This window comes from Eumetopias jubatus, unplaced genomic scaffold, assembly GCF_037043125.1.
Source record: "Eumetopias jubatus isolate StellerSeaLion01/CBP00866 unplaced genomic scaffold, mEumJub1_p1.0 scaffold_9, whole genome shotgun sequence".
Lineage (NCBI taxonomy): Eukaryota > Metazoa > Chordata > Mammalia > Carnivora > Otariidae > Eumetopias > Eumetopias jubatus.
This window is the reverse complement of record NW_028274815.1, coordinates 58,427,252-58,442,238: the sequence shown is the minus strand read 5'-3', so window position 1 is coordinate 58,442,238 and position 14,987 is coordinate 58,427,252. Positions and strand designations below refer to the sequence as shown.

General features: G+C 37.4%; 1 long non-coding RNA gene across 1 annotated transcript in view; it reads right to left on the bottom strand.

Annotated features, from left to right (window-relative positions):
* The window catches only part of LOC148163542 (uncharacterized), a 243,962-nt gene that overhangs the window by 22,535 nt on the left and 206,440 nt on the right, over positions 1 to 14,987 (bottom strand). The window lies entirely within an intron of this gene.

Here is a 14,987-nt window from a genome sequence, read left to right as displayed (position 1 = left end):
TCCAAAGATGTATGTGCTAGTTCACTAGACTGTAAGCACCTTGAAGAGCAGGATCTACATTTTATATTCTCTAACAGCCTAACACCATGCTTTAGACCTAGTGGACTATTAATAATTACTGTTGAATTGAAAATAAGCACCATGCAACTGGTTCACATGAAAAACCCAGGAATTCATTAAATGGCACATTTGGTGACTATTTCCATAAAAAGATAATTTTCCTGCTTTGATCATGATTAACTCATTTTGTTTTCTAAAACTTTAGTCTCAGATACTGAAATTTTTTCTTGGTTTTCCGAAAAAAAAAAAAAAAAAAAACGGATACCTAGCAGACAACCTGCAGTTCAAAACCCAAAGCTCACTTATTCTTTTTTTTTAAGCTTTTATTTATTTATTTGACAGAGAGAGAGACAGTGAGAGAGGAAACACAAGCAGGGGAAGTGGGAGAGAGAGAAGCAGGCTTCCCACTGAGCAGGGAGCCCGATGCGGGGCTCGATCCCAGGATTCTGGGATCATGACCTGAGCCGAAGGCAGACGCTTAACGACTGAGCCACTCAGGTGCCCCAGCTCACTTATTCTTAACTCTCCTCAAGATTGTCATGATCTAGGGGCACCTGGGTGGTGCTGTCATTTGAGCATCTGACTCTTGATTTTGGCTCAGGTCATGATCTCATGGCCTGGGATCGAGCCCCATGTAGGGCTCCAGGCTGGGTGTGGAACCTGCTTGGGATTCTTTCTCCCTCTCCCTCTGCCCCTCCTGCTCATGCTGTCTCTCTCTCTTTCTCAAATAAATAAATAAATAAATAAATCTTTTTTTAGAAAAAAGATTGTCATGCTCTGGAGTCACGATAGTCATAATACCCAAGAAGCATTTATCTTTTCAACAAATGGTGTTGAATGCAAAAGAATGAAACTGGACCACTTTCTTAACATCATACACAAAAATAAATTCAAAATGGATTAAGGACCTAAATTTGGGATCTGAAATCATAAAAATCCTAGAAGAGAACAAAGGTTTTGACAGTGACTATAGCAACTTACTTCTAGATATGTCTCCTGAGACAAGGGGAAAAAAGCAAAAACAAACTATTGGGACTTCATCAAAATAGGAAACAAACAACAACACTAAAAGGCAACCTATGGAGTGGGAGAAGATACTTGCAAATGACATTCCAAGAAAGGGTTAGTATCCCAAATATATAAAGAACTGATGCGACTCAACACCAAACAGCACAAGTAATCCACCTAAAAAATGGGCAGAAAACATGAACAAACATCTCTCCAAAGAAGACATACAGATGGCCAACAGACACATGAAAAGATGCTCAACACCACTCATCATCAGGGAAATGCAAATCAATACCACAATGAGATATCACCTCACACCTGTCAGAATGGCTAAAATCAACAACACAAGAAACAAGTGTGGGTGAGGATGTGGAGAAAAAGGAAATTCATGTACTGTTGGGAATGCAAACTAGTGAAGCCACTGTGGAAGACAGAATGGAGGTTCCTCAAAAAGTTATAAATAGAAATAACCTATGATCTAGTAAATATACTACTGGGTATTTACCCCCAAAATACTAAAGTACTAATTCAAAGGGATACATGCACCCCTATGTTTATTACAGCATTATCTACTACAGCCAAATTATTGAAATAGCCCAAATGTCCATTGATAGATGAATGGATAAAGAAGAGGTGGTGTGTGTGTGTGTGTGTGTGTGTGTGTGTGTGTGTGTATACACACAATGGGATATTAGTCATAAAAAAGAATGAAGTCTTGCCATTTGCAATGACATGGATAGAACTAGAGAGTATAATGCTAAGTGAATAAGTCAGAGAAAGACAAATACCATATGATTTCACTCATATGTGGAACTTAAGAAATGAAACAAACAAACAAACAGAAAGGGGCAAACCAAGAAACAGCCTCTTAACTATAGAGAACAAACGGATTACCAGAGGGAACGTGGGTGGGAGATGGGTGAAACAGGTGATGGGGATTAAGGAGTACACTTATGATGAGCACTGAGTAATATATGTAAGTGTTGAATCACTATATTGTACACCTGAAACTAATATTATACTGGGTTAACTAATGGGAATTTAAATAAAAGTTTCCAAAAAATTGTCAGTTAGATGCTTCTTGTATTTTTCTGTTGTTGTTGTCTTTTTGTTTTTCTTCTTTTTTGGGGGGGATTAAATTCATTTCAAAAAAAACTTTAATTCCAGTCTAGTTACTCTCTAGATCCATCCATATCATTGCAAATACCAGGATTTCATTCTTTTTTATGGCTGAATAATATTTCTGTGTGTGTGTGTGTTTGTGTGTGTGTGTACACACACAAATACATGCATATATATGTATATATACACATATATATAATGCAATAGAAATGTCTATTCATGATTTCTGCCCACTTTTTTTTTAACTTTTTAAAAAATTTTATTTATTTGAGAGAGAGAGTGAGAGAGAGAGAGCACAAGAGGGGGTAGGGTCAGAGGGAAAAGCAGACTCCCTGCTGAGCAGGGGACCTGATGCGGGACTGGATCCCGGGACTCCGGGATCATGACCTGAGCCGAAGGCAGTCGCTAAACCAACTGAGCCACCCAGGCGCCCTCTGCCCACTTTTTAATTGGACTATTTGTTTTTTGGGTATTGAGTTCTATCCGTTCTTTATGTATTTGCGTTACTCCCTTTATCAGATACGTCATCTGCAAATATTTTCTTCTGCTCCACAGGTTGCCTTTTAGTTTTGTTGGTTGTTTCCTTTGCTGCGCAGAAGCTTTTTATTTTGATGACGTCCCAATAGTTTATTTTTGTTTTTGTTTCCCTCGCCTCAGGAAACATATCTAGAAAGAAGTTGCTATAGCCAATGTCAAAGAAGTTACTGCCTTTGTTCTTTTCTAGGATTTTTATGATTTCAGTTCTCATATTTATGTCCTTAATCTGTGGTGAATTTATTTTTGTGTATGATGTAAGGAAGTGGTCCAGTTTTATTCTTTTGCATGTAGCTGTCCAGTTTTCCCAACACCATTTGTTGAAGAGACTGTCTTTTTCCCATTACCTATTCTTTACTGCTTCATCAAAGATTAATTGACCATCTACTTTTGGTTCATTTATGGGTTTTCTATTCTGTTCTATTGATCTATATGTCCATTTTTCTGCCACTACGATACTGTTTTGATCACTACAGCTTTGTAGTATAACTTGATATCAGGAATTCTGATGCCCCCAGCTTTGATTTTGTTTTTCAAGGTTGCTTTGGCTATTAGGGGTCATTTGTGGCTCCATATAAATTTTAGGATTGTTTGCTCTAGTTCTGTGAAAAATGCTGGTGGTATTTTGATAGAGATTGCATTAAATGTGTAGATTGCTTTGGGTATCATAAACATTTTAACCATATTTGTTCTTCCAATCCATGAGCATGGAATGTCTTTCCATTTCTTTGTGTCATCTTCAGTTTCTTTCATCAGTGTTTTACAGTTTTCAGAGTATAGGTCTTTCAGCTCTTTGGTTAGGCTTATTCCTAGGTATCTTATGGTTTTTAGTGCATGGTACATGGGACTGATTCCTTCGTTTCTCTTTCTGCTGCTTCATTATTGGTGTATGGAAATGCAACAGATTTCTGTAGGTTGATTTTGTATCCTTCAAATTTACTGAATTTATCAGTTCTAGCAGTTTTGTGTGGAATCTTTCATGTTTTCTGTATAGAGTATCATGTAATTTGCAAATATTGAAGCTTGACTTCTTCCTTGACAATTTGGATGCCTTTTATTTCTTTTCATTGTCTGATTGCTGTGGCTAGGACTTCCAGTACTATGATGAATAACAGTGGTGAGAGTGGTGATCCCTGACTTGTTCCTGACCCTAAAGGAAAGCTCTCATTTTTCCCCATTGAGGATGACGTTAGTTGCTGATTTTTCATAGATGGCTTTTATTATGTTGAGGTATGTTCCCTCTAAACCTACTTTGTTGAGGGTTTTTATCATGAATGGATGTTTTACCTTGTCAAATGCTTTTTCTGCATCTATTGAAATGATTATATAGTTCTTATCCTTATCCTTTCTTTTATTAATGTGGTATATCACATTGTTTGATTTGTGAATATTGAACCACCCTTGCATCCTGTGAATAAAATCCCACTTGACTGTGGTGAATGACTTTGTTTTTAATGTATTGTTGGATTCAGTTTGCTAGTATTTTATTGAGAATTTTTGCATCCATCCTCATCAAAGATATTGGCCTATAATTCTCTTTTTTGTGGAGTCTTTATCTGGTTTTGGAATCAGGGTAATGCTGGCCCCATAGAATGAATTTGGAAGTTTTACTTCCTTTTCTATTTTTTGGAATAGTTTGAGAATAGGTATTAACTCTTCTTTAAATGTTTGGTAGAATTTGCCTGTGAAGCCATCTGGCCCTGGACTTTGTTTATTGGCGTATTTTGATTACTGATTCAATTTCTTTGCTGGTTATGGGTCTGTTCAAATTTTCTCTTTCTTCCTGTTTCAGTGTTGGTAGTTTATATGTTTCTGGAAATTTATCATTTTCCTCCAGTTGTCCAATTTTTTGGCATATAGCTTTTCATAATATTCTCTTATAATTGTATTTCTGTAATGTTGGTTGTTATTTCTCCTCTCTCACTTGTGATTTTATTTATTTGGGTCCCTTCTCTTTTCTTTTTGATAAGTGGCTCAGGAGTTTCAATTTTACTAATTTTTTCAAAGAACCACCTCCTGGTTTCGTTGACTGTTCTATTGCTTTTTAGTTTCTACACCATTTATTTCTGCTCTAATCTTTATTATTTCCTGCTTTCTGCTGACTTTAGGCTTTGTTTATTGTTCTTTTTCTAGCTCCATTAGGTGTAAGGTTAGGTTAGGTTGTTTGACATTTTTCTGGCTTCTTGAGGTAGACCTATATTGCTATATACTTCCTCTCAGGACTTCTTTTGCTGCATCGAAAACATTTTGGACCACTGTGTTTTCATTCTCTTTTGTTTCCATGTATTTTTAAAATTTCTTCTTTGATTTTCTGGTTGACCCATTCATTGTTTAGTAGTATGTTGTTTAACCTCCATGTATTTGTGGTATTTCCAATTTTTTTTCTTGTTGTTGACTTCTACGTTCACAGCATTGTGGTCAGAAAAGGTGCATGGTGTGATTTCAATCTTTTTGTATTTGTTGAGGTCTGTTTTGTGATCTGTTATGTAATCTATTCTGGAGAATGTTACATGTTCACTTGAAAAGAATGTATATGCTGCTGTTTTAGGATGGAATGTTCTGAATATATCTGTTAAATCTATCTGGTCCAGTGTGTCATTCAAAGCCATGATTTCCTTATTGATTTTCTGTTTAGATGATCTGTTCATTGATGTAAGTGGGGTGTTTAAGTCCTCTACTATTATTGTGTTACTATCAATTAGTTCCTTTATGTTGTTATTGTTTTATATATTTGGGTGCTCCCATTTTGGGTACTCCCACTTTGAGTGCATAAGTATTTACAATTGTTACATCTTCTTGTTGGATTGTCCCACTTATGATTATATAACCCCTTCTTCATCTCTTGTTATAGGCTGTGGTTTAAAGTCTAGTATGTCCAATATAAGTATTGCTATTCTGGCTTTCTTTTCCTATCCATTTGCATGATAAATGTTTCTCCATCTCCTCACTTTCAATCTTCAGATGTCTTTAGGTCTAAAATGAGTCTCTTGTAGGCGGCATATAGATGGGTCTTGTTTTTTTTTTACCTATCCTGACACCCTATGTCTTCGAGTGTTTAGTCCATTTACATTCAAAGTAATTATTGATAGATATGTATTTTATTACTTGCTTTGTCATTGTTTCTGGTGATTTTCTCTGACCCTTTCTTGTCTTTGTTACTTTTGACCTCTCCTTTGCAAAGAGTCCCCTTTAATATTTCTTATAGGGCTGGTTTAGTGGTCATCAACTCCTTTAGTTTTTGTTTGTCTGGGAAACTCTTTATCTGCCCTTCTATTTGGAACAATACCCTTGCTGGATAGAGTATTCTTGGCTGCAGATTTTTCCCACTCAGCATGTTGAATATATCATGCCACTCCCTTTTGGCTTGCCACGTTTCTGTTGAGAAATCTCCAGTTAGCCTTATGGCTTTTCCCTTGTAAGTTAAAGACTTTTGTCTTGCTGCTTTTAAGATTTTTTTCTTTGTCACTATATTTCGCAGATTTAGTTACAATATGTCTTGGTGTTAGCCTGCTTTTATTGATTTTTATGGTAGTTCTCTGTGCCTCCTGGATATGAATGTCTGTTTCCTTCCCCAGATTAGTTAAGTTTTCTGCTATTATCTCTTTACTTAAATTATCTGTCCCCTTTTCTCTCTTCTTCTTCTTCTGGGACTCCTATAAGATACATGTTATTACATTTGATAGAGTTGCTGAGTTCCCTAAATCTATTCTTGTGTTGCATAATTCTTTCTTTCTTTTGTTCAGCTTCATTAGTTTCCATTATTTTGTCTTCCAGATCACTAATTTGTTCCTCTGCTTTTTTCCAGCCTGCTGTTCATTGCATCAAGCCTGTTTCCAATCTCATTTATTGCATTCTTCATCTCTGATTATCTTTTGTCTTTTTTATCTCTGCGATAAGGGTCTCACTGATGTCTTCTATTCTTTTCTCAAGCCCGGTGAGTATCCTTATGATTGTTGCTTTAAACTCTCCATCAGGCATGTTATTTATATCTGTGTCACTTAGATCTTTGGCCATGGCCTTGTTCTTTCATTTGGATAAATTCCTCTGTCTTGGCATTTTGTCTAAGTCTCTGCCTTCTTCTGTTAGAAAATCCAGTTATGTTGCCTGCATTTGAAAGTAATGGCCTTATGAAAAAGAGATCATGTACTGCTCAGGGCCTGGCACTTCAGAGAGTGTCTCCAGTGTGTGCTTTGTGCACTCTGCTATAATGTCTTGGCTGCTCTATCCTTCAGGCCTGTCATCTGCAGAGGCTCTCCATGACTTCTGTGGGCAATGTTTGAGCCCTGGCCTGAATGTGGTGAGTTTAACTAGGTGCGCACTGATCTGCTTGTGAAATGAGACTTGACACCACTTCCTCCGGAACTGAGGCCCTGCAGAACTTTCTGGTTGGGAGACATGGTGTAGGCAAGGATTTGTGCTGGTCTTCTGGGGGAGGGCCTCGCTTGACTGGGAATGAGGCAAGCTTAATTGAGAGGAGCAGTCCCACCAGAGCACAGGGTGGGTGGGGCTTAGTGTAAGCAAGTTAGGCAGCCAGTGTTGGTGCTGCACTGCTTCTGGCAGGTGGTTCTGTGTTTATGCTGAGGGGCAGGGGAGGGAAATGGCACTAGCCAGTTTCTTTGCTCCCAGAGAGCAAACTGTGAAAACTGACTCTCAGGGATGACCTCCAAGAAGAGCAAATAATCCACCTGTGTGCCCCAGGTGTTCTTCAAATCACTGTTCCCATGCCATGGGGTTTTTTGCCTGCCTTCTCTCAGGAGTAGGGCAGTGCCCTCAGGGCCCTATCCCAGCTGAGTCTGCTGATCTTAAAAACTCCAGGCTTTAAGCCCCACTGGTTGCAAGAACTCATGAAATTTAGCCCCTCTCATTTTCCAAGCCAGTGGCTTTGGGGAAATGTTCTTGTGTATTCCCCTGTGTGCTCCTCTCTCTCTTTCTCTCTTTCACTTTTCCATGACCACAGCTCCCTCCCCTCTGCAGCACCTGCAATCAAATAAATTTGTATGCCTTTTCTCCTGTTAATCTGCCTGTTGTCAGTTTACTGCTCAGACCCAGCCAGACAACCTAAGAGGGTAGAGAAGAATTTTCCTCTCCTATATATACATATTGATATTAAACCCAAAATTTTGATAATGAACACCACTTCGACAGTTCTATTTATGACTTTATAAGCAGAAACAACAGCAGAGCTCATCTTTAAATGTCTATTTAAAAGGCATAAATATCAACTGAGAAAAAACTAAGATGGGATGTTAAAATTAGAGAGATTTCAGTCTAAGATTCAAAAAGATTGCTAAGCTTCTGCTCTGTTAGGGAAATCAGAGATGTAAGTTTAGGTTTCATCTGGTTTAGGGGAATCAGTTTTTTCATACAGAGGAGCAACTCCCAATTTAACGCCTTTGTACACGGCCTAAGGAGGTTGATAACTGCCAATTGCAACAGCTGCCACCTTTTTTTTAAAAAAAGATTTTATTTATTTATTTGAGAGAGAGAGAGAGTGAGCAAGAGATAGCACAAGCATGGGGAGGGACAACGGAGAGGAAGAAGCAGACTCCCTGCTGAGCAGGGAGCCTGACCCAGGGCTTGATCCCAGGACCCTGAGATCATGACCTGAGCCAAAGGCAGACACTTAACCAACTGAACCACCCAGGTGCCCTAACTCCCACCCTTTTAATAGAAAGTCATGGGAGTCTGGGAGGAAGGCACATCCTATGGCAATTGGCTTAGTGATCAATTGGGTAAGTTGGAGAATATCTAATTGCCTGCAAGATCTCTTCTAATGTCCCAGATCCAAGACCAGAATACAGAACACTGTATCTCAGAGCTGGAATGGACCTCACCATTACCTAGTCCAGTGGTCCCACACTTGGACTCAGCTACAAGTGTCCAAAAAACCCCTCAGGACTTCTGCTTCCAGAAAAGTGGAGATGTTATTTTCTCTATCCACCCCCCCCAACTATAACTTAAAATCCAGGACATGATATATAAATAAACATAAGAAGGCTGAAAAGTTGAGAGAAGGCAGACTTGCCAGGGACTTCAGGATCTCAAGAAACAACATGGTGGTGAGTTCCTGGGGTTTTCTTTTTGCCTTATATATCCCAGAAGTCAACAATCTGGAAATGTCAACAGCTGCAGACAAAAGAAAGTTCCTACATAAGTCTACCCTCTTCGGCCAAAAGAGAAGGAAAGAGGTAGCCTAACAAGAGAAATACCACCCAGGCAATAACTGCTCTACTCCAGCCAAATGCTACATAAAAGACCTGTGGGCCCACTAACCCACACCAGTAAATGCCAAGTGGGGATCCTAGAATTCCACTCAGGCCATGCTGTAAAGAGGCATCTTAACCCCACCATTGGGTAGTATCAGAAAAGACTGAGTAAGTTTCCAGGACTTTCATCCCTATAGGGGTGGGCAGTTTGAGGCCATCTCCATGATATCAGTGGAAATTACATAGGAAGTCTGGACTTCCACCCCTTCCTCCACCTTTGTGTTATGGTGGGATCAGAGGAGGGCTATTGGAGGACTTGTGTTGCTAATAAGAAGGCCAATCCCTTCTTGGTGCCGGTAGAGGCCACATGGGAAGAATAATGAAGCACTCCTACCTCTCCCAGCCAGGGAAATATCAATGGAGGCTTAGTGGGGAGTTAGAACTCCTATCTTCACCCAGCAGTATTGAGCAGTCTCCCCCATACCCTGGCTGGATATCAGCATAGGCTGAAGGAGAGATCTAGATGTCTACCCCCAACTGGCAATAAAGAGGTGGCATCCCACTGCTTTCTTCCTCTGCCAGAGTGATATCATAGAAAATTAGTTAAAACAAAGGTTGTAAGCAAGATCTAGAGTAAGATTTAAAATCCCATAACATAATACTGAAAATGTCCAGATTTCAATTGAAAATCACTTATACCGTGAGTCAGAAAGATCTCAAATTGAATGAGAAAGACAATCAATAGATGCCAACACCAAGGTGACAGAAATGTTAGGATTATCTGACAAGTATTTTAAGACAGCCATTATAAAAATGCTTCAATGAGCAATTATGAGCATGTTTGAAATAAATGAAAAATTAGAAAATTTCAGCATAAGTTATATATATATCATATATATTCATATGTTATATATATGATATATATAGCCATATATATATAAATGATATCCATAGCAAGCACTAAAAAAGTATAACAAAGAGATACACTCAAAAAACTATAAGATAACTTTCTAAAAAATGTTCAATTAATCCACAGGAGGGCAGGTAAAAGAAAACAGAAACAAACAAAAAAACCCCAGAACAAACAGAAAACAGAAATAAAATGGCAGACTTAAACCATACTTTTCTATAATTAAACTAAATGAGTATGGTCAGATAAACCAATTAAAAGAAAGAGGTTGACTGTGAGGATTAAAAAACAGAATCCAGAGTGCCTGGCTGGCTCAGTCAGTAGAGCATGCGACTCTTGATCTTGGGGTTGTGAGTTCAAGCCCATATTGAGTGTAGAGATAACTTATAAGTAATAAATAATAAAATATAAAGAATTTTAAAAATTTAAAAAACAAAAAACAGGACCCAACTATGTACTGTCTAAAAGAAATTCAATTCAAATATAATGATAGAGACAGGTTGAAAGTTCAAAAAAAAAAATTGAAAAAGATATGCCATGCAAATATTAATCAAAACAAAGCAGGGGTAAAATTAGGAGGATACAGAAGAACTCAACATCAAACAACAGTATCTAATTGACATTTATAGAACACTCCACCCCACATCAACAGAAAACACATTCTTTTCAAATTTCCCTGAATATTTCCAAGATAGACTGCATTCTGGGCACTATAATAAAACTAACCCAATTTAGAAAAATTGAGATCATACAGAGTATGTTTTCTGACCACATCAAATTGGAAATCAATAGTTAAAAGGTAATGAAAATCAGGGTGCCTGGGTGGCATAGTTGGTTAAGCATCAGACTTTTGGTTTCAGCTCAGGCTGTGATCTCAGGGTTGTGGGATCAAGCCTTGTGTAGGGCTCCATGATCAGCGTGGAGTCTGCTTAAGATTCTCTCTCCATTCTCCCTCTACCCCTGCCCCAATGATCTCTCTCTCTAAAATAAATAAATAATGTTAAAAAAAAAAGGTAATTAGGGGAAGCAGGGTGGTTCGGTTGGTTAAGTGTCTGCCTTCAGCTCAGGTCGTGAGCTTGGGGTCCTGAGATTGAGCCCCATATTGGGCTCCCTGCTCAGCAGGAAGTCTGCTTCTCCCTCTTCCTCTGCCTGTTCCCCCCAACTCATGCTCTCTCTGTCTCTCTCTCTCAAATAAATAAATAAAATATTCAAAAAAATGTAACGAAAATCTCCAAACACCTGGAAACAAAAATAAATGAAAATAAAACATATCAAAAATCATTGGGCACAGACGAAGCAGTGCTGAGAGGAAAATTCATAACTCCACATTAGAAATTTATAGCATATCTTAGAAAAAAGAGTCTCAAATCAATTATTTTAATCCCCACCTCAAAAACCTAGAAAAAGAAGAGAAAATAAAAATCAGAAAGAAGAAAATAGTAAACATAAGAGTATAAATCAATGAAGTTAAAAATAGAAAAACAATAGAGAAAAGCAATGAAACAAATAGTTCTGTGAAACTATCAATGAAATTGACAAATCTCTAGCTTGACTGATAAAGAAAAAACAGAAGACACAGATTACTAATATCAGTAATAAAACAAGGATATCATGATAGATTCTGCAGACATTAAAAGAATAATAAATGAACACTATGAACAACTCTACATTCAGAAAGTTGGCAACCTAGGTGAAATGAACAAATTCCTTGAAAAATATAAACTACCACAACTCATCCAATATGAAATAGATAATTGGGATCACCTGATAACTATTAAGGAAATGCAATTCATAATTTAAAAGTTTCCAAAATAGAAATCTCCAAGCCTAGATAATTTTACTAGAGAACTCTAAAAAATGTTTAAAAGAATTAACACCAGTTCTCTACATAAGCTCTTCCAGAAATTAGAAGAGGTAAATACTTCTCAATTCATTTTATGAAGCTAGTATTTCACTGATAGCAAAACTAGACAAAGACAAAAAGAAAAGAAAACTACAGAAAGACAAAAAGAAAACTACAGACCAACATCTCTCCTGAATAAGATGGAAAAAATACTTCACAAAATATTAATAAATTGCACTCAGCAATATTTGAACCAACTATGACCAAGTGGAGTTTATTCCAGGGATACAAGGGAGGCTCAATATTTGAAAATCAATCAATGTACTCTATCATATTAACAAGCTAAAGAAGAAAAACTACATAATCATATTAATTGATACAGAAAAAGCATTTGACAAAATTCAGCACTCATTCATGATTAAAAACTCTCAGGGAAAATAGAAATAAAGGGAAACTTCCTTAATTTGATAAAAGGCAAGTAAAAAAATCTACAGCTAACATACTCAATGGTGAAAGAATGCTTTCTGTTAGGGGCTGAATTATGTCCCCCAAATGCATATGTTGAAGTCCTAATCCCCAGTACTTCACAACTTGACTGTATTGGGAGATAGGGTTTTTAAGGAGTTAATTAAATTAAAATAAGGCTGTTAGGTATCCTTATAAGCAGAGGAGACTAGGACATTCAAAGAGACACCAGGGGTGTGCATGCACAGTGGGATGGCCATGTGAGGAGACAGCAAGAGGCCAGGCCAGCCACGTGCAAATCAAAGAGAGAGGCCTCTAAAGAAACCAAACCTGCTTATACTTTGATCTTGAACTTCTAGCCTCCAGAATGTGAGAAAATAAAATTCTGTTGTTTAAGCCATTCTATGTTATTTTGTTAATCACAACCCTATCAAACGAATACACTTTTCCTCTAGGATCAGGGATAAGGCAAGGATGTCTGTTCTCTCTACTGTTAACATACTAAAAGTTCTAGCCAGTGCAACAAGGCAAGAAAAGGAGATCAGATGCATACAGATTGAGAAGAAGAAATAAAACCTCCCTCTTTAAAGATGATATAAATGTCTACATAGTAACAGTAATCAAGACTAAGTAGTACTGGTGAGGAACAAACACACATATAAGTGGAACAGAATAAAAAACTCAGAAATAAATCCATGTAAATAGGCCCACCTATTTTTTTTAAGTTTATTTTTATTTATTTATTTATTTAAGTAAACTCTAGGCCCAATGTGGGGCTTGAACTTACTATCCAGAGATCAAGAGTTGCATGCTGTACTGACTGAGCCTGCCAGGCACCCCTGCCCACCTAATTTTTTAGTTTCAAAAGCAATTCAATGGAGGAAAGACAGGCTTTTCAACAAATGGCACTAACACAATTGGATATCCATAGGCAACAAAATTAGCCTAAACCTAAACCTCACACCTTATATCAAAATTAATATGTAATGAATCACAGGCTTAAATGTAAAACATAAAACTACAAAACTTTTAGGAAAAAACATAAGAGAAAATCTTCAGGATCTAAAGCTAGACAAAGTGTTCTTAGACTTAATCCTCAAAATTATAATCCATAAAAGCAAAAATTGATAAATTGCACCACAATTGAAAAAAAATTCCTCACTGGGAAAGACCTTGTTACGAGGATGAAAGACAAGCTGCAAACTAGGAGAAAATGTTTGCAAACCACGTATCTAACAAAGGAGTAGTATCTAGAATATATATACCTCTTAAAACCCAACAGCAAAAAACCAACAATTCAATTAGAAAATTGGCAAAATACCTGAACAGATATTTAACCAAAGAGGATATACAGGTATCAAGTAAGCACATAAATAGATGTTCAATGTCCTTAGCCATTAGGGAAGTACAAATTAAAACCATGATGAGTTACTACTACACACCTAACAAAATAGCTTAATTAAAAGATAGTGACCATGCCAAATGCTGACAGGAATGCAGAGGAACTAGATCACTTATACATTGCTGGTGGGGATGTAAAATGGTATAGTCATTAAGGAAAACACTATGGCAGCTTCTTAAAAAACTAAACATTCAATTACCATATGACCCAGCAATTGTACTCCTGGGCACTTAACTCAGAGAAATCAAGACTTAATATTCACATAGAAATGTGCACATGAGTGTTTATAATAGCTTTATTCATAATATCCCCAAACTGGAAAGAACCTAGATGTCCTTCACCAGGTGAATAAACATATTGTACACAATATGGAATACTACTCAGCAATAAAGATAAACTATTGGCACATGCCACAACCTGGGTGAATCTCCAGAGAACTATGTTGAGTGGAAAAAAAAAATACCAAAAGTTTATCTATTTATGACTCCATTTATATAATATTCTTGAAATGACAAATTATAGACATGGAGAAGAGATTAGTGGTTTCTAGGGGTTAAGGAGGGAGTGAAGGTGGGAGGGAAGTGGATGTGACTATAAATGAGCACCAGTGAGGAATCCTGGTGGTGACAAAAAGTTCTGTATCTTGACTGTTATCAATGTCAATCTCCTGGTTGTGATCTTGTACTATAGTTTGCAAGATGTTACCATTGGGAGAAACTGGGTACAGGGTATAAAGATCTCTATTATTTTTTACAACTGCATGTGAATCTATAACTATCTCAGAATAAAAATTTTAATTAAAAAAGAAAAGGGAAATTCTGGTTCTTGGGCTCCATCTATAACCTGACCAATCAGGATCCTAGGAATGAGACCCAAGAATCTGTATTTCTAACAACTTCCTTGACTACTTTCAGACCATCAGCCTCACAGTGGTGCACACTACCATTTAAAAGCAACTGATATAGCCCAGCTCTTGTTGATGTATGTATTCCTTCCCAAAATTCCCCCACAAGTGATCCCTGGGTAGCTGCTTAAATATTATCATGGGAATGGATCCACTGCTGGTCAAGGCAGCTTATCCCACTATAGGAGAGTATCATGTAGGAATGCTCCTCAGTTTTGAGCCCAAATCTGCCTCCCTTTAAGTTCTAGCCTTTGGATCTAGGGCTTCTCTATGGGCCAACGCTTCATCCCTTGTTTCTCCCATTAGATAAGTTTTCAAGTTCCCTCACTATCCTGGCCTTACTAATCCCGTACTGAGATATATATATTCAGTCCTGAGGGGTTTCCAAGGATGTAGAACATTCAGTGCTAAAACTGAGAAAGTACTGGTCACATGCAGACTAAGTTAGTCACCCTAAAATTAAATTTGTCAGTTCTTCTTTTCTTATTTTTTAAAGATATTATTTATTTATTTGAGAGAGGCAGAGAGAGAGA